This window comes from Gopherus flavomarginatus, chromosome 22, assembly GCF_025201925.1.
Source record: "Gopherus flavomarginatus isolate rGopFla2 chromosome 22, rGopFla2.mat.asm, whole genome shotgun sequence".
Lineage (NCBI taxonomy): Eukaryota > Metazoa > Chordata > Testudines > Testudinidae > Gopherus > Gopherus flavomarginatus.
This window is the reverse complement of record NC_066638.1, coordinates 18,754,712-18,774,134: the sequence shown is the minus strand read 5'-3', so window position 1 is coordinate 18,774,134 and position 19,423 is coordinate 18,754,712. Positions and strand designations below refer to the sequence as shown.

Genomic DNA, 19,423 nt, shown 5'->3' with positions numbered 1-19,423 from the left:
CCAGCTCTGCGGGTGTCCCTCCCCTGGCCCCCAGGGCCTATGCCCAGGTGGTGGCGGCCCCCCCGCCTGCATCTGCTCCTCCGACTGCCGCTTCCGCTACCATCTATAGCGGCTGGGGCCCCTTCCCCACCTTGACCAGGAAGCACGGCATCCATTGCCTCCTTGTGCCTGCCTCGCCCCATGTGGAGACCTACGTGCGGGTGTTGGTGAGGGTGGTGGGACCCACGGCCATTGTGGCAGCCTCCAGAATGTACGGGAGGGTGGTCTTCTTCCTGGCATTGGAGGCCGCCGCCCAGGAGGCGGTAGAGACGGGCCTGGCAGTGGAGGGGCGTGTTCGTCCCCGTGCAGCCGTTGGAAGACCTGGGAGTCTGCTTGATCCTGACCTCCACCCCTCCCTTCCTGGCCAATGCTGTCCTGCTGCCCGCCCTTTCTGCCCTGGGGATCCCCATTTCCATCATCAGCCCCCTCTTGTTGGGCTGCAAGGACCCCGCCCTCCATCACGTCCTCTTGTTCCACCGGCAACTGAAGCTTCAACTGCCGCCAGCGGAGCGTGGTGGAGAGGCGCTCGAGGGGTCCTTTCTGGTCCCCTACAAGGGAGCCCACTACCGGGTGCATTATTCGACAGAGGAGGCCTGGTGCTATCTCTGCCGGATGATGGGGCACGTCCGGAGGGACTGCCTCTTGGCCCAGCATGGAGGAGCGTCTGGGACCCCCGAGCCCCGGCTAGGCGCCGGCCCTGTCACCGCCGATACCCCTGGCTGCCCGGCATCCAAAGCTGCCCCTCCTCCTTCTCGGTCCACCACTGTGGAGGAGAGTGCGGCGGAGATACCACCAGGCTTGGGAGAGGGCTCACCCCAGGGGGAATCCTCCCTCATTCCTGCTACCCCACCATTGCCTCCCCGAGTCCCTGAGCCATCACCCTTGCCCCGACCCGACCCCTGTTAGCCAGCCCCCGGATGATGCCATGGAGCTGGTCCTTAGTGTAGGGGAAGCGGGGCAAGAAGAAGGCTCGGGCCCCATTACATCCTTTAGATTCGGAGACTCCTCGGAAGAGCAGGAAGGGGGACACCGATGACGAGCCTTCTGCCTTGCCCTCTGATGACTCCCGTTCTGTGGTGCTGGCTGGGGACACTGTGGCAGCACCGAAAGGTGACTCCGCCCCTCCTCCAGGGTCCCTTCCCGTGGAAGCCCTGGGGGGAGCCTCTCTCACCCCCTTACCATCCGAAGCCTCTGCGAGCGCCGAGGTGGGCGTCGCCTTGGGTGCTGGCGAGGGGGGCCCTGGGGTGGTGGACGGTGATCTCCCTTCCATCTACGAGGAGATCGAGGCCCTGGGTCTGACCCTGGTCACGCAGGGGGAGGATGACCCTCTGCCAGTGGGCCTCGATCTGAGCAACCTCACCCCGGTCCCCTTGTCCCCGTGTTCCCTTCCCTAACTGCTGCTTCTGCTCCCACCTCTGAGGGTCCCCTGGAATCTTCCATCAACCCGGCTGCAGGTGGCACCCCGCTGGTGGCCGCCGAACCCATTGGGCCAATGGCCGGTGCCCCGCTGCCGGGACCCGTTTCCCAGGGGGTGTCCCTCTTGGGTGTGGAGCACCCGACCTCCTTCCTGGGCAGGGGCCCCGTTGACCATCTATCTCTGGATGCCGGGGCTGTCGCACGAACTATGGTGGCTGAGCCCGGCCTCGTTAGGGGTTCCCTTCCAACTCCCCAGATCCCTGAGCCTAACCAGGAGGGGCTGCCTTCCAGCGACCCGACTATTGAGGCTCAGGATTCTACTTCTGCCCCCTCCCTGATTCTCTTCCTGATCCCTGCCCTACTCCTGACCCCGGCCCTGTCCCTGATGCCAGCCCCATCCTTGTCCCTTCCACCTCCCGTGATGCCATTGCCGCCCCTGGGGTTACTCCCCAGGGAGCAGCTTTAGACGTTTTTCCCTGTCCCGACCCATCAGGGGCTGCTGTTTTCCTTCCGCCACCCCGTTGAACCGAGGAGCGTGGCGGGTCGCATGGCATCAGCCCCTCGGACGCCATGTTGGGGGTCTGCCATGGGGCTGTGACGGGGGCTGCCCTGGGGGACGGTCGTAGATCAGTGACCCCGCTCCCCCATCCGCTGAGAGAGGAGCTGCGGGAGTTCCTTGAGGATGTCTGTGGCTCCTGTAACAAAGTCCAACTTGCGCTTTAGCATTGGGGGGATTTCCATCAGATCCTCCGGGCCGCGAGGGCCTTCATGGAGGAGGGTAAGAGGACCAGGAAGCAGGCCGCCGCGTCCTACCAGCAGGTCCGCCTCTTCTGCAACTCTTTACTCACCTACAGAGTAGGTCACGGATTGCTGCGAGGCCCGACAGAGGCCGTGGGCGTGTCTGCCGGCGAGGATCCCCCCCAGCACTCCTCATGGCACCAATCATCTTTGCCACATTAAACACCCGGGGCTGTAGGATTGGTCTCCACAGGAGCCATGTGCTCTCCTTGCTCCGGGAGAGGGGGTACTCTGTGGTTTTCCTGCAGGAGACCCATATGGATCTGGCCACTGAAGCTAGCTGGTGGCTGGAGTGGGGGGACAGGGTCTACTTTAGCCACCTCTCGGTTTGCACGGCTGGAGTGGCGACCCTGTTCTCCCCCGACCTACGGCTCGAGGTGCTGGGGGTCGCTGAGGCTGTGCCGGGCCGCCTGCTGCACCTCCGGGTCCACATGGAGGGGCTTGTGGTTGATCTTGTCAACGTCCACGCCCTGACATCGGGCCCGGAGAGGTTGCGTTTTTCTCAGCAGGCGTCCACCTTCCTCGGCTCCCTGGATCCTCGTGAATGTCTGGTCCTGGGAGGGGACTTTAACACCACCCTCGAGGAACGAGACCGCTCGGGGACCGAGCAGTGCCCGGCCGCTGCGGACGTCCTCCGGGAGATCGTTGAACACCACTCCCTGGTGGACGTCTGGTGCGACCACCACCCGGACGACGTCTTGACGTTCACCTTCGTCCGAGTGGAGGTCCATCGGTCGCACCACTCCTGGCTGGACTGCATTTAGTGTTGCGTTTCCACCATTCATGGGCCCACTCCTCCAGCGTTCGGCCGGCCCCCTTTTTGGATCACCACCTTGCCACCGTGACAGCCTCTCTCTGCGCGGAGAGGCCGGGGCTGGCCTATTGGCATTTTAATAATAGTTTGCTGGAGGATGCGGGCTTCGTGGCGTCCTTCCGGGAGTTCTGGCTGGCCCGGCGAGGGCAGAGGCGCGCCTTTCCCTCAGTGCGGCGGTGGTGGGATCTGGGGAAGGTGTGCGCCCGGCTCTTCTGCCATGAGTACACCCGGGGCGCCAGCCGACGGAGGGATGCAGCGATAGGGCAGTTGGAACGGGAGGTCTTGGGGCTGGAGAGGCGTCTGTCCACCAGCCCCAAGGATCCATCCCTCTGCAGAGCGTGCCGGGAGGAGCTCTGGACCCTCAAAGACCGTCGGTCCTGGAGTGCCTTTGTTTGATCCCGCATCCGCCTCCTTCGGGAGATGGATTGCGGCTCCCGCTTCTTCTATGCCCTGGAGAAAAGGAGGGGGGCCAAGAAGCATGTCACCTGCCTCCTTGCGGAGGACAGCACTCCCCTCACGGATCCGGCGGAGGTGTGCGAGAGGACCAGGGCCTTCTATGCGACTCTTTTATCCCCAGATCCAACCGATCCTAACGCTTGCATAGTGCTCTGGGACGGTCTCCCGACAATCAGCACGGACGACCAGGACCTGCTAGAGCCGCCTCTCACTCTGGCCGAGTTCTTGGAAACCCTCCGTCACATGCCCACCAATAAATCTCCGGGCATGGACGGGATGACTGTGGAGTTCTACCGGGTGTTTTGGGATGTCCTCGGCCCAGACCTGGTCACCGTCTGGGCTGAGTCTTTGCAGGGCGGGGTCCTCCCTCTTTCATGCAGGTGAGCTGTGCTTGCCTTATTGCCGAAGGAGGAGGACCTCCGTGACTTACGGAATTGGTGTCCCGTCTCGTTCCTCAGCACGGACTACAAAATCATTGCAAAGGCCATCTCGATGCGGCTAGGGTCCGTGCTGGCGGACGTGATCCACCCAGACCAGACCTACACTGTCCCGGGCCGCACGATATTTGATAACCTGTATCTGGTCCGGGACCTTCTGGAATTAGGGTGTAGGGATGGTCTGTCGTTCGTCCTCTTGTCCCTGGATCAGGAGAAGGCGTTCGACAGGGTGGACCATGGGTATCTCCTGAGCACTCTGCAAGCATTCGGCTTCGGACCCCAGTTTGTGGGTTTTCTCCAGGTGCTGTACGCTTCTGCAGAGTGTCTGGTCAGGCTCAATTGGACCCTGACCGAGCTGGTCAGCTTCAGGCGAGGAGTGCGGCAGGCATGTCTCCTCTCGGGTCAGCTGTACACTCTGGCGATCGAGCCCTTCCTCTGTCTCCTCCGTCGGAGGCTGACGGGGTTGGTGCTTCGAGAGCCGGATCTGTGGCTGGTCCTGTCGGCGTATGCCGACGATGTGCTCCTCGTGGTCCAGGACTCGGGCGACTTGGCGCGGGTGGAGGCTTGCCAGGCCGTCTACTCGGCGGCCTCCTTTGCCTGAGTCAACTGGGTCAAGAGTGCTGGCCTGGTGGTCAGGGATAGGTGACAGGCGAGCTCCCTCCCACCCGCGCTTCAGGCCATCCGGTGGAGTGCAGGTCCGCTGCTCTCTCTCAGCGTTTACCTTTCTGCCACGCATCCGTCTCCGCCGGAGAACTGGCATAGTTTAGAGGGCAGGGTGACGGAGCAGCTCCGGAAATGGACAGGACTACTCTGGTGCCTCTCCCTTCGAGGGAGGGCGCTGGTGCTCAATCAACTAGTCCTGTCCATGCTCTGGTACCAGCTCAACACCCTGGTCCCGGCCTCGGGTTTCCTGGCCCACCTCCGGACGGTGATTCTGGAGTTCTTTTGGCCAGGAATTCAATGAATGTCTGCAGTGGTGCTCCACTTGCCCATGGAGGAGGGAGGGCAGGGCCTGAAGTGCCTACACACTCAGGTCCATGTTTTCTGCCTCCAGGCCCTGCAGAGGCTCCTGTACGGTGCAGGTAGTCCGGCGTGGAGCGTATTGGCGCAAGCCTTCCTGCGCCGCTTCCGAGGGCTCCGATACGACCAGCAGCTCCTTTATCTCCATCCGAGAGGTTTTCCACGAGACCTCTCCAGGCTGCCGGTCTTCTACCAAGACCTCCTCCGGACCTGGAAGCTGATTTCAACGACTAGGTACATGGCGGCCACCATGGGGGCTGATCTCCTCGCGGAGCCCGCTACACAACCTCCAGCTTTGTGTGCAGGTGGCGGAGTCCCCCACGGTGCACCAGAGGCTAGTCTTGGCAGAAGTCACCAGCGTCAGAGACCTTCTGGACTACAACCGGGGAGACTGGCTGGATCTCCTGACGCTTTCTCAGCGCATGGGGCTCTCCAGACCTCGCACTCCCCAGCGCATACTTCAGGCCTACCTCTACATTTATCTAGTGTGCACCAGGTTGCAGCCCCTATTCCGGCTCCTCTTAGATCTTATTATGTTTTTGGTTGCACTTTTCCCCTCACCTGTTCATCTATGCACTCCCCATTCGTGGCCCCACAAAGTTGTGGGATCTCCTTATCAACCTCCTCTTAGCCCTAGCCAAACTAGCCATCTACAAAACCAGGGAGAAGAGGTTGGCTGACAGGATTTCCTGTGACTGTGGGGCCTATATCTGCTCATCCGTCCGTTCACGCATCTGGGCAGAGTTCCTCTGGGTGGAGTCTGCTGGCTCCCTTGACGCCTTCGAGGAGCAGTGGGCGCTGTCTGGGGTTCTCTGCTCGGTGTCCCTATCAGGTTCCCTTCATTTAGTCCTATGACCTCACTCCTGATCATGTTTTTTTTTCATTAGTTGTCCCCCGTATTTATGATCGACCTGTGGATCCTCCCCTTAGGCTAGGGGGAGGTTCTTTCGCACTTCCTGGATACCAACAGGATCACTCTCCTGTAACTATCTGGCCTGACCTTGTCACATACTGTATCACCTGTGGGTGAACACTTTTCACAAAGCAATCACTCTGTGTCTGACCTTTCAGACCCCATCCTCAAAGGAAACTGCACCCCACATTCAAAAGGTGACTCTGGGAGCTTAAATTCAGAGCTGTGCTAGACACTAAAAATAAATGACTGAATACAGATACTGGATTTGTGGCTTATTACAACTATCTATAGTTCACTAATCCCTCACCATCCTGACTGGAGAGGTGTTAACAGGCCACTTCACCTTTTCTGGCTGTGACGGGATCCCCAGGGTGCAACCTGGACTGTGGGACCGCTGAGTCCTCTGAACCCACCAACCTGGGTTGCCTCTCACACTGTGATACTGATGTCAAGCTACACACCTCTCACAGGCACTGCACTTATACAGACATCCACAGACAGGGACACACCCATCTGAGTTATATGAATGATTTCCTGGTCACTCATGGACCATCAGTACAGAGGTTCCAACCAATTCCCCCCAGCTCCGTAGTCTTGCACCCCAGAACTGTACTGTCTTGCACTGGTCAGAAGCCTGGAAAGTATAAGATCATTACCTAGTTTGCCACTCCGAAAAAAGGGTAGTGGGAGTGCAACATCGCTCGTTAACCTGAGCTGAGATTTCCCAAGCACTTCAACCAAAACACACTGTTTTAGGAAAAATATAAAACAGATTTATTAACTACAGAAAGATACATTTTAAAGTGATTATAAGTGGTAGACATAAAGGTCAGAGATAGTTGAAATGAAAAGTGTAAATACATTCTAAATCCTAAAATGTAGTCTAAGCAACAGTTGAATCAAACAATGTCTCACCCTGAAACATAGTACAAGCAGGTTACAGTTCTTTAATACACAGACTGGGACTACCTTCCAGCCTGCAACCAAACTTCCCCAGTTCAAAGTCTTTGTCCTCCAGACATTCTTCTATGGTGTTGAGTTAGAGGGATGGGGAGAGTGCTGGAGGGGTGGGGAGAGAGAAAGAGAGAGGCTAAGTGATTATGTCACATCCATTCTTTTATTCTTTCTTAGGGGATCAGGAAGTCCTCACTGGTCAAGCAGTCTCCACTGCATATGTGCCTTCTCTAAGGAGTCTCTGAGATAATGGATTCTTTTCTTGATGGGTGCTGATGAGCCATTAATGCTGTCTGGCTACTCCTTTGTTGTAACTGAAAGACTGGTTGTGGGTGTTCACAACATATTTCAAAACACATATAAATACTTCATAACTTCACATACAATGATGGTACATACAATCCAACAGGGTATTAATGTTCAACAGATCAAGACTTTTAAAATGATACCTCACAAGGTATGCTTTGTACAAAAAATATCATAATCATATCACCATGGTCAATACGGTGGGTCCAGAGTGCTACTTTGAGGTACAGTGTGTCACACTGGTCCTGTGAAATAGGTATTATCTGCTTATGCTAAACAATCTGTTCCACCTCGTATTGAGCTGAGACTCTCATTTCCCAGACCAGAAGAAGAGCTCTGCGTAAGAATAGAATAGAGAGTATTAGGGTTTGAAGGGACCTCAAGAGGTCATCTAGTCCAACCCCCTGTTCAAAGTAGGACCAATCCCCAACTAAATCATCCCAGCCAGGACTTTGTCAAGCCTGACCTTAAAAACCTCTAAGGAAGGAGATTCTACCACCTCCCTAGGGAACCCATTCCAGTGCTTCACCACCCTCCTAGTGAAAAAGATTTTCCTAATATCCAGCTTAAACCTCCCCCACTGCAACTTGAGACCATTACTCCTTGTTCTGTCATCTGCTATGACTGAGAACAGTCTAGATCCATCCTCTTTGGAACCCCATTTCAGGTAGTTGAAAGCAGCTATCAAGTCCCCCTCATTCTTCTCTTCTGCAGACTAAACAATCCCAGTTCCCTCTGTCATAGTATAATTCCCAAATCTGAACCTTAGCGTCCAAAATATGGGTACTAGCATGAATCCCTCTAAGCTTAATTACCAGCTTAGATCTGATAGGCTGCCACCAATCAGGACTTAGGTAGAGCGCCTGATAGACTCTGGTCTCCCCAAACCCTTCCCTGGGGACCCCCAAGACCCAGATTCCTTGAGTCTCAAAACAAAGGGGAATAAACCATTTTCCTTCCCCCTCCTTTTTTTCTCCCAGCTCTTTCCCGCCCTGGGTACACTAGGAGACCACCGTGATTCAATTCCTTGAATCACCTCTTTCCCCTCCCTTCTTCCCCGGAGAGAGATACAGAGATAAACGCCGAGAGCAGGTTTTTCTTCCCTCCTCCCTTTCCTTTCTCCCACCAATTCCCTGGTGAGTGCAGACTCCCTTCCCTGGAGTCTTACAAAGGATAACAAAAAAATCCATTAGATTCTAAAAAAGAGGAAAACTTTAATAAAGAAGGAAAAACATAAAAATTGTCTCTGTAATCAAGATGGTAAGTATACAGGGTTTTTTATAGCTTATAGACAATAGAAACAAGCTTTCTCCAGCAGAAACACAATTTAAGCTACTTCCAGCAAGTACACATCTGCAAATAAGAAAAACAAATTAAAAGAGTATAACCGCCTTGTTTTCTTACTCACAATTCTGAATAGATAAGAGACTGTAGCAGGGAGATTGGCAGAAACCTGGTTGCACCTCTAGTCCTGTCCAGGACCCAGAGAGAACAACGCACAAACCCCAAACCCACAAACAAAGGCTTCCCTCCACCCAGATTTGAAAGTATCTTGTTTCCTGATTAGTCCTCTGGTCAGGTGTTTGGGTCCCTGTTAACCCTTTACAGGTTAAAGAGACATTAACCCTTAACTATCTGTTTATGACACCCTCAGCCTCTCAAGTCAGGTGCTCCAGCCCCCTAATCATTTTCATTGCCCTCTCCTGGACTCTTTCCAATTTTTCCACATCCTTCTTGTAGTGTGGGGCCCAAAACTGGACACACTACTCTGGATGAGGCCTCACCAATGTCAAGTAGAGGGGAATGATCACATCCCTCGATCTGCTGGTAATGCCCCTACTTATTCAGCTCAAAATGCTGTTAGCCTTCTTGGCAACAAGGGCACACTGTCAACTCATATCCAGCTTCTCGTCCACTGTAGCCCCTAGGTCCTTTTCTGCAGAACTGCTGCCTAGCCATTCGGTCCCTTGTCTGTAGCAGTGCATGGGATTCTTCGGTCCAAGTGCAGGACTCTGCACTTGTCCTTGTTGAACCTCATCAGATTTCTTTTGGCTCAATCCTCTAATTTGTGTAGAACCCTCTGGATCCTATCCCTACCCTCCAGCGTATCTACCACTCCTCCCAGTTTAGTGTCATCTGCAAACTTGCTGAGGGTACAGCCCACCCCATCCTCCAGATCATTAATGAAGAAAGATATTGAACAAAACCGGCACCAGGACCAATCCTTGGGGCACTCCGCTTGATACCGACTGCCAAGCTTGAAAGCTTGTCTCTCTTAACAATATAGTAGAGCCTCATAGTTCAGAACACCAGAGTTACAAACCTATCAGTCAAGGACACTCATTTTGAACTGGAAGTACACAATCAGGCAGCAGCGGAGACTTAAAAAAAAAAAGCAAATACAGTATAGTACTGTGTTAAATGGAAACTACTAAAATATATATAAAGGGAAAGCAACATTTTTCTTCTGCATAATATAGATTTTAAACTTTACTAAATCAATGTTCAGCTGTAAACTTTTGAAAGAACCATAATGTTTTGTTCAGAGTTACAAAAATTTCAGTTATGAACAATGTCCATTCCCAACGTGTTTGTAACTCTGAGCTTCTACTGTAGAAGTTGGTCCAATAAATTATCTCATCCACCTTGTCTCTCTAAAACCATATGTGACAAACTACATTTAACCATTTTAAAGGCCCTGTTTTCACTGTGTGAGTTATCATTTTTAAAAAAAACCCAAATCATCTCCTATGCAATCAGAGAATCAGAGAACTGGAAGGGACCTTGAGGAGTCATCTAGTCCAGTCCCTTGCACTCAAGGCAGGGCTAAGTATTATCTAGACCATCCTTGACAGGCGTTTGTCCAACCTGCTTTTAAAAATCCCCAATGATGGAGATTCCACAACCTCCCTAGGCAATTTATTCCAGTGCTTAAATCACCCTGACAGGAAGTTTTTTCTAATGTCCAAACTAAACCTTCCTTGCTGCAATTTAAGCACATTGCTTCTTGTCCTATCCTCAGAGGTTAAGAACAACAATTTTTCTCCCTCCTCCTTGTAACAACCTTTTATGTATTTGAAAACTGTTATCATGTCCCCTCTCAGTCTTCTCTTCTCCAGATGAAACAAACACAATTTTTTCAATCTTCCCTCACAGGTCATATTTTCTAGACCTTTAATAATTTTTGTTGCTCTTTTCTGGACTTTCTCCAATTTGTCCACATCTTTCCTGAAATGTGGCACCCAGAACAATACTCCAGTTGAGGCCTAATCAGCATGGAGTAGAGTGGAAGAATTACTTCTTGTGTCTTGCTTTCAATACTCCTGCTAATACATCCCAGAACGATGTTTGCTTTTTTGGCAATGGCATTACACTGTTGACTCATATTTAGCTTGTGATCCACTATGACCCCCAGATCCCTTTCTGCAGTACTCCTTCCTACAGTCATTTCCCATTTTGTATGTGTGCAACTGATTGTTCCTTCCTAAGTGGAGTACTTTGTATTTGTCCTTATTGAATTTCATCCTATTTACTTCAGTCAATTTCTCCAGTTTGTCCAGATCATTTTGAATGATAGTCCTATCCTCCAAAGCACTTGCAACCCCGTCCAGCTTAATACTGTCTGCAAACTTTATAGGTGTACTCTCTATGCCATTATCTACATAATTTATCAAGATATTGAACAGAACTGATCCCTGCAGGACCCCACTCGTTATGCCCTTCCAGCATAACTATGAACCTCTTGGAACAATTTTCCAACCAGTTATGGACCCACACTTATAATAGCTCCATCTAGGTTGTATTTCCCTAGTTTGTTTATGAGGTCATGCAAAACAGTATCCAAAGCCTTACTAAAGTCAAGATATACTACTTCTACTGCTTCCCCCCATCCACAAGGCTTGTTACCCTGTCAAAGAAAGCTATCAGGTTGGTTTGACACGATTTGTTCTTGACAAATCCATGCTGTTTTTATCATCTTATTATCTTCTAGATGTTTGCAAACTGATTGCGTATTTATTTGCTCCATTATCTTTCCGGGTACAGAAGTTAAACTGACTGGTCTGTAATTCCCCAGGTTGCCCTTATTGTCCCTTTTCATAAAGACCCCTGCCACCCAGCAACTTCAGATTCCTAGAACAGATCTGTAGTATTTGAGCCATAGGAACATTACTACCTGTTCTGTGGACCAGCCTCTAGAGGAGAGGTTCCCAAACTTTTCTTATTGTGTACCCCCTTTGAGATCTACCAGCTTCCCATGTACTCCCTTCCACATCTAGCTGCCTGCGTACCTTTACCCTTCTCATCACTGACACTTTGGGTGTTCTTTTTAACACTACCTGTCTTTAACCATCTGTCCATATTTCACTCTTACATACAGATATAGTTATAGTGCAATGTATACAACTGAGGAAAAAAAACTACGTTTTTGAGCTCAGACTGGTCGGCTGCTGGGCAACTGAATCTGTGCTGTACAGTGATTGGAGACAATGGCTCTGTACCTCAGCATCTCTGTGATCTTATTGGTACAGCTTGTAGTAAATTAACTACCATATTTATATAACAAATTCCCACAGAGTTTTAAAATTTCATCTGAGTAGCCTATTATATCCTTGGGGGCAGCCGGTTAGGAAGAAATCACTTGAGGCCAGACAGCTAACAAAACTACCATTTATTTACAGACAGAGAGCTCGCCTAACCGGCCGAAGCTGGCTGGGCTATCCCCTAATAATCTAACTCAGTTACCATAGGAACAAAAACCATGACAACCAAATACACAACATATTCCTCCCCCCCAATAAGAACACCTCCCTATAAATTAATTAATTAATTAAATAAATAAATAAATAAAACACACACTAGACTAGAGAAGGAGGCTAGACTGCCTCCATTCCTGACTAAACCCTGGTGATTATTTTGCCCCATAACCGTGGGTTCGCCCTAGCTAAAGATCCAGCCGATGAGACCTTCTGTCTCTAGGTGGATTACGGCGAACTTCTGGTGTTGTTGCACCCGAAAGTGCTATGGGATCAGGGTCTGCAGCACGAACAGGTGAGGAGGTGGTATCAGCTCGTGCTGGGCAAAGGGGTATCTCAGCCGCCGGCAGTAATGGAGGAGAACAGTCAGGAACAGGTGGTTCGTGATTTGGTGTCTCACCAGAAGAGGTGAAGTCAGACCACTCAACTGCAGATGTGTCCTGAGGACTGGCATGACCTGGCAACAGCTGATCTACATGTCGCCGCCAGGTAAGATTCTCTGCAGTCCGGACTGTGTAGGAAACAGGTCCTGTTTCAGTGATGATAGTGGCAGGGACCCATTTAGCTCCGGAAGTATAATTCCGAGCCAAAACTGGCTGTCCCGGGCTAAAGGTTTGGTCTTTTGCTCTGGGTGCCAGTCTGATGACTTGATATTGCTGCTGATGTTGCACAATTTGTCGGGGTTCAGAAGGTTTCAGCAGATCAAACCAAGTGCGCAGCTGTCGTCCCATCATTAGAAAGGCCGGGGATGCCTGGGTCGTAGCATGAGGTGTGTTTCTGTAGGAAAGTAAGAAGGTATCCAGACGCTTTTGAATGGAGTGTTGTCCCCTTGCTGATTTCAAAGCGTGTTTCATTGTCTGCACAAATCTTTCAGCTAATCCACTGGTGGATGGATAATATGGTGCTGACGGGATGTGGTGTATCCCATTTGCTTTCATAAAATTTTGAAACTCGAGAGACGAACTGCGGTCCGTTGTCGCTCACAAATTGTTCTGCCAGACCGAAAAGACTAAAGAGTCCCCGCAGTTTTTGAACAGTACTCTAGGCAGTAGTGGACTGCATTATAGAGACTTCTGGCCATTTAGAATGGGCATCTACTACCACCAAGAACATGCTTCCATCAAGGGGGCCAGCGAAGTCAATGTGAATACGTTGCCATGGGTTTTCAGGCCAGTCCCATGGGTGTAGGGGTGCCCACTGGGGTGCATTCCTCAGACCCTGACATGACATACAAGCTTTTGCCTTCTCTTCAATAGCACTGTCCATTCCAGACCACCAAAAATAGCTTCGTGCAATTTCCTTCATGTGCACTATTCCACAGTGACTAGAATGTAGCTGTTCTAACATCTGTGATGTCAGTGGTGGTGGAATAATGACACGTCTCCCCCACAACAAAAAACCAGATTGGACCGATAACTCCATCCTCCCGGACATGTAGGTAACAAGGTCAGGTGAGACCGGAGAGGTTTGTGGAGATTTTCCGTGCATCACCAGGTCCATAACTTGGGACAATACTGGGTCAACGCGAGTTGCCTTCTTTATCTGAGTAGCAGTGATGGGTGTATTCTCTACCTGTTCAAAGTAGAAGATTTCCTTTTGGGCACTATCTTGATGTTTGACCGGCAAAGGCAACCTTGAGAGGCCATCTGCATTGCCGTGCAGAGTGAATTTCTGATATTTGATTTCATATGTGTGTGCTGAAAGTAACAATGCCCAACGTTGCATACAACTAGCAGCTAATGGGGGAATGCCTGTGTAGGGTCCAAAAACTGACGTCAGAGGTCGATGGTCTGTGAGAAGAGTAAACTTCTGCCCAAACAGGTACTGATGAAACTTTCGAATTCCAAAAACAATTCCTAATGCCTCACGTTCGATTTGGGCGTAGTTAGTTTCTGCTTTGCTTAGAGTGCATGAAGCAAAAGTAATAGGTCTCTCTTCTCCCGAAGGCATAATGTGTGACACGACTGCTCCCACTCCATGAGGGGAGGCATCGCAGGCCAACTGTAGGGGTAAGGATGGATCAAAGTGCATTAGAACTTCAGAATTTAGCAATGCATCCTTAGCTTTGTTAAATGCAGCATCACAGGATTCAGTCCACTTCCAGGCCTTGTTCTGCCCAAGGAGCTCATGATGTAGTTTTAGCAGTGTGGCTAACTGTGAGATGAACTTTCCATAATAGTTCAGTAGTCCTAGAAACGAGCACAGCTGGCTTACATTTCGAGGTGGGGGAGCCTCCACAATAGCTTTAACTTTTGTAGGGGCCTTATGAAGACCTGCAGAATCAATGATGTGTCCCAAATATTCAACAGAGGGCTTGAAGAATTCACACTTGTCTTTGCGAACTCGTAGGCCATACTCTTCCAGTTTTTGTAGGGTAGCCTCTAAATTCTTTAAGTGATCCTCTTCATTCCTTCCAGTGACCAGGATATCATCCAGATAGCACTGAACTCCTGACAAGCCACACAAGATCTGGTTCATAGCCCTCTGGAACAGGGCGGGAGCAGACGTTATTCCAAAGGGTAGGTGACAGTATCGATAAAGCCCCTTATGAGTCACAACAGTCAACAGCTCTTGGGACTTTTCATCGATGTGCATCTGTAAATATGCTTGACTCAAATCAATCTTACTGAACTTTTGTCCCCCAGCCAGGCCTGCGAAGAAGTCATCGATGCGGGGAAGCGGGTATTGCTCTGCACACAACACTGGGTTGACAGTGACTTTAAAATCACCGCAGATCCGGAGAGAGCCATCTTTCTTCACTGTTGGAACGATAAGAGTGGCCCATGGGCTATGGGTAACTGGTATTAGGACTCCATTGGTGACAAGGCGCTCCAGGTCTGCTTCAACTTTTGGCCTGATGGCATATGACACAGTTCGGGCTTTCAGATATTTTGGTGGACTGTCAGGTTTAATGTTCAGTATCACAGTGATTCCCTTCATACTTCCCAAATCCTCTCCAAAAACAGCAGCATGTTTCCTTAGTATAGGGGTTAGATTGGTTTCTTCTTTAGTCATCCAGTGCACTTCTGCCCAGTTCAGCTGAATCTTCCCAAGCCAAGACCCTACCCATTAAGGCTGGGTAGTTACCTCTCGCCACAAACAGTGGCAATTTAGCAGCCTGTCCATTGAGCTCCACCTTAACATCAATAGTGCCCAACATGGGCACAGCTTCTCCTGTATACGTCTTCAGAACAGTTTTTGTTGCCTTAAGCGGAAGATGCTGTAGCTTTTCTTTATACACAGTCTCGGAGACCAGCGAGACGGCTGCACCGGTCTCCAGTTTCATGCGTATAGGTTTGCCATCCAACAACGCGGTTACCCAGTATTCATGTGAGCCCACTGCCAAAGACAAAACATGCAGTGGCACTTTCTCTTGTGATGAGGTGTCACCTTGATCATCCTGGGTCTGCTCTAGGGCATGCAGGGTTCCTATTTTTGTCGGCCAGACCACAGACCTCTTTTTCTTTTGTTTACAGGCATACTGTGTGTCCCTTTTTGCCACAGTGTCAACACGCCAGGTCCTTACACCAGCATTCTGATGCCTGGTGACCTGGCTTACCACAGCGGTAACATTCCTGACTCTGCAAAGTTTTGTGGGTAGGTTCTTGTGACACTTTTTGCACCCTAGGGGATGCACCGATGTATTGCGCCTCCCCTGTAGCCAGTTCCATGGAGACAGCAATATCAACAGCCTTCTGTAATGTAAGCTGAGCCTCTGTCAGTAGGCGCTTCTGTATAGCGTCACTGTACAGGCCACACACAAACCTGTCACGCAGGGCATCATTTAACATCTCTTTAAATTCACAGTGTTCTGCTAGCTTTTTAAAAATTGCTACAAATTGTACAACTGTTTCATCTTCTTTTTGGTCTCTTTTGTGGAACCGATATCTTTCAGCAATTACCAGTGGTTTTGGGGAAAAATGGGACCCCAGAATTTCCACAATGTCACTGTAAGATTTAGTCTCAGGCTTAACAGGGTATATTAAGCTGCGCAGCAGGGAGTAGGTTTTAGCCCCTACAACACTTAAGAATATTGGCACCTTTCTCTATTCTGTAATGTCATTTGCAATAACAAAAAGCTCAAAACACTCAGTATACACATGCCATTGCACTATATTCTCATCAAAAGGTTCCAGTGGCCCGGTCAGAGTAGCCATGATTTTTAGTTTCACTTTCACAGTCAGTGCAAACAAGCAGTTTTTTTGTTTGTTCTTTACCTTGACTTCTAATTCCTTCTGTTACTGGAGCAGCACTGGAATCTCATCTATCGTCTTGTTATATCCTTGGGGGCAGCCGGTTTAGGAAGAAATCACTTGAGGCAAGACAGCAGACAGCTAACAAAACTACCATTTATTTATAGACACAGAGCTCGCCTAACCGGCCAAAGCTGGCTGGGCTATCCCCTAATAATCTAACTCAGTTGCCATAGGAACAAAAACTGTGACAACCAAATACACAACACCTATTATGAAAATACAATAAATAAAATTAATAAATAAAATTCACCATTACATAATTTCTCCCACTTATTCCCCAGAGATGTCTCACATACTTCCAGGGGTACATGTACCACCATTTGGGAACCCCTGCCTTAGAGGGAGTCCTGACACATACAGAGAGTAATTCACACACCTATTTGCTAGGCGGAATATTGGCAGTTAGAAACTGCAGTTCTATTCCTGGCTCTGTAAAGGACGTGTGGTCTAGTGGTTAGCAATAGGATAACGAAAACACATAGGTTTGGCATATTTAGTCTGACAGGTAGTGCAGATCAGCAGATAAAAATAGGGCCTGTTGTATTAGACACCTATTCCTAGAGTTCTATTCCCAACTGCAAACTCTCTGGTGATTTGCAAAATGAGGCGGCTACCACTTGACTACCTTCTAGGATTAAGGCATGAGGTCTTGGCTATGAAGTGCACAGAAATACAAACAGCAGTCTGTAAAGTTCCCAACACAGTGCACCTTCCCTTAAGATGTGTGGATACTTTCACTCAGTAGAACAGACAACCTGAATAGTCTTAAAAAGTTGATCATTCTGCAAAATCTAGTATCTCTATAGACTTGCAACTATGTTATATAGTCAAGCCAAAGAAAGTGTACTGAATGCAATAAAATGTAATGTGAAATTAAAAAAAGCCTGACAAATATTAAGGCTATCAAGTTTGTTCCCTAATTTCTAACCAAGTCCTCCTGAATGCAACACATCATGAAAATTAAATAAATACGCTACACTTCTATGGTGCCTTCCCTCTATGGTTCTCAAAGTGTTTTACAAACAGGCGTCACATTTCTGAGATATGTTTTTCTTACTGAGCAGAGAAAATTATTTAGATCATATGCAGAACTTTTATGGATGATAATCAAAAGCTGAAAATATACCAATGCACTGAGGAGGAATATGAAAAATAAATGGGAAAATTTATCATTTTCATTTAATTTCCTCCTTCCCATCCTCTAGACTTTCTTATATTCTGCTCATTACATTTGTAATTAGCTTCCAAACCTAACTGCCACAGCAACCTTTCTCCCCTTCCTTCACATCCCTAACATTATGGCTTGAGAGTACAAGTTTTTTTTTTTAAAGTAAAATATCAGAGTACCTGTATGATCTTATTATTGCAATCATTGTCCTACCTATTTTGCCTTCTCCCTTTTTTTCATTAGAGAGATAGTGGGTGAGGTAATATCTTGTATTGGACCAACTTCTGTTGGTGGGCGAAGCTTTCAAGCTACACAGAGCTCTTCCTCAGGTCAATGTAGCTCTGTGTAGTTTGAAGGCTTGTCCCTTCCACTAACAGAAGCTGGTCCAATAAAAGATATTTCCTCACTCACCTTGTTTCTCTTACCCTAGGAATAACATAGCAACAACAACACTGCAAACTCCTTTTTATTACTCTAGCTCAGAGGTTCTCAAACTTCACCCCTCTACCTGACCCCTTTCTGACAATAAAAATTACTACATGAACCCAGGAGGGGGTACTGAAGCCTGAGCCCGTATGAGCCCAGCTGGGAGAGAGGGGGCAGCAAAGCCTGAGCTTCACTGCTTTGGGTGGGGAACCAAAGCCAAAGGGCTTTTAGCCTCAGGCAGGGGGCCTGTGACCTGAGCCCTGCCACTAAGGGATGAAGTCCTCTGGTTTTGGACCCGGACGGTGATACTCAGGCTTCAGCTTTGGCCCGGTGCAATGGGGCACAGTCTTTGGCTCCAGATGGTGAAGCTTGGTCTTGGGCTTTGGCTGCTTAACCCAGAAAGTCTAACACCAGCCCTGGCGACCACACTGCATGATCAGGGTCTCACCCGGTAAGCTCTCAGAGGCATGGCTCACACCTTCACTTGTTCCTGTGTCATGAGTAGCCTGGGTGCTCAGCTACCAGTACAGTAAGCGAACCTTAGCATCAGGCAGGAGTGGCACTCGCCACCTCAGCAATAGAGAGCATGCCTCCGCCACACGTCCTGGCTGTTTCACTGCACATCATGACATCCCAGAGCAGAGGTGGGCAAACTAAGGTCCGTGGGCTGGATTTGGCCCACCAGCCATTTTACTCCTGCCCTTGATCTCCTGCTGGGGAGTGGGGTCTGGGGTTTGCCCCACTCTGGCATTCGAGCTGGGGAGCAGGGTCGGGAGCCAGAAGCAACAACATGGCCCCCCTCTGGCTCTTACGCATACGGATAGCCAGGGGACTCCACTCTGCCCCCTGCCCCCACCCCAAGTGCTGCCCTGAAGCTCCCATCGGCCAGGAACCATGGCCAAAGGGAGCAGCAGGGACGGTGCCTGCAGATGGGGTATTGTGCAGAGCCGACTGGCCACAGCTCCACGGAGAACGGACATGCTGCTACTTCCGGGAGCCACTTGAGGTAACCCCAGCACACTGCCCCAGTCCTGATTCACCTCCCACCCATCTGTCCCAGCCCAGAGCACCCACCTCCACCCCACACACCTCATCCCCAGACAGAGCCCTCGCCCTGCCCCCCAGCACCCCGCCCCAGTCCTGATTCACCTCCCACCCATCAAACCCATCTGTCCCAGCCCAGAGCACCCAGCTCCACCCCACACACCTCATCCCCAGACTCATAGACTCCAGGCTGGAAGGGACCTCGAGAGGCCATCGAGCCCCGTCCCCTGCCCTCCTGGGCAGACAGAGCCCTCGCCCTGCCCCCCAGCACCCCGCCCCGGAGCCTGCACGCCAAACCCCAACGCTGTGAGCAGCCTGGCCCGCCACACAACTTCTATTGCGCCAGGAGCTCGGCCCTGGGCAGGCTGACGAGCTGGCACTGAGCAGCTCCGGGGTGACCCCTCCTGGGCCGGACTGGTACCTGCAGGGGCTCCTAAGCGGGGCGGGTGCCGCTTTCACCCGGGTGACGGCACTAACCGGTGCCCCGTGCTCCCCGGAGCTCGCCCGGCTCCACAGGCTGACCCGGCCCGAGCGGGCCAGCAGCGCTGAGACACCCGGCCCGGCCCGGCCCGGCCCCGCGCTCAACCTGAGCACGAAAACAGAATCAGCCGAGCCGAGC

At 50.6% G+C, this 19,423-nt stretch overlaps 1 protein-coding gene and 1 long non-coding RNA gene across 4 annotated transcripts in view; one reads left to right on the top strand and one right to left on the bottom strand.

Annotated features, from left to right (window-relative positions):
- The window catches only part of SMPDL3B (sphingomyelin phosphodiesterase acid like 3B), a 241,181-nt gene that overhangs the window by 2,983 nt on the left and 218,775 nt on the right, over positions 1-19,423 (top strand). The window lies entirely within an intron of this gene.
- On the bottom strand, positions 6,647-19,419 carry LOC127039151 (uncharacterized). The gene is made up of 2 exons (XR_007770894.1): positions 19,226-19,419; positions 6,647-7,492 (listed from the first exon to the last, which is right to left on the bottom strand). It is a non-coding gene; the product is annotated as an uncharacterized LOC127039151 (long non-coding RNA).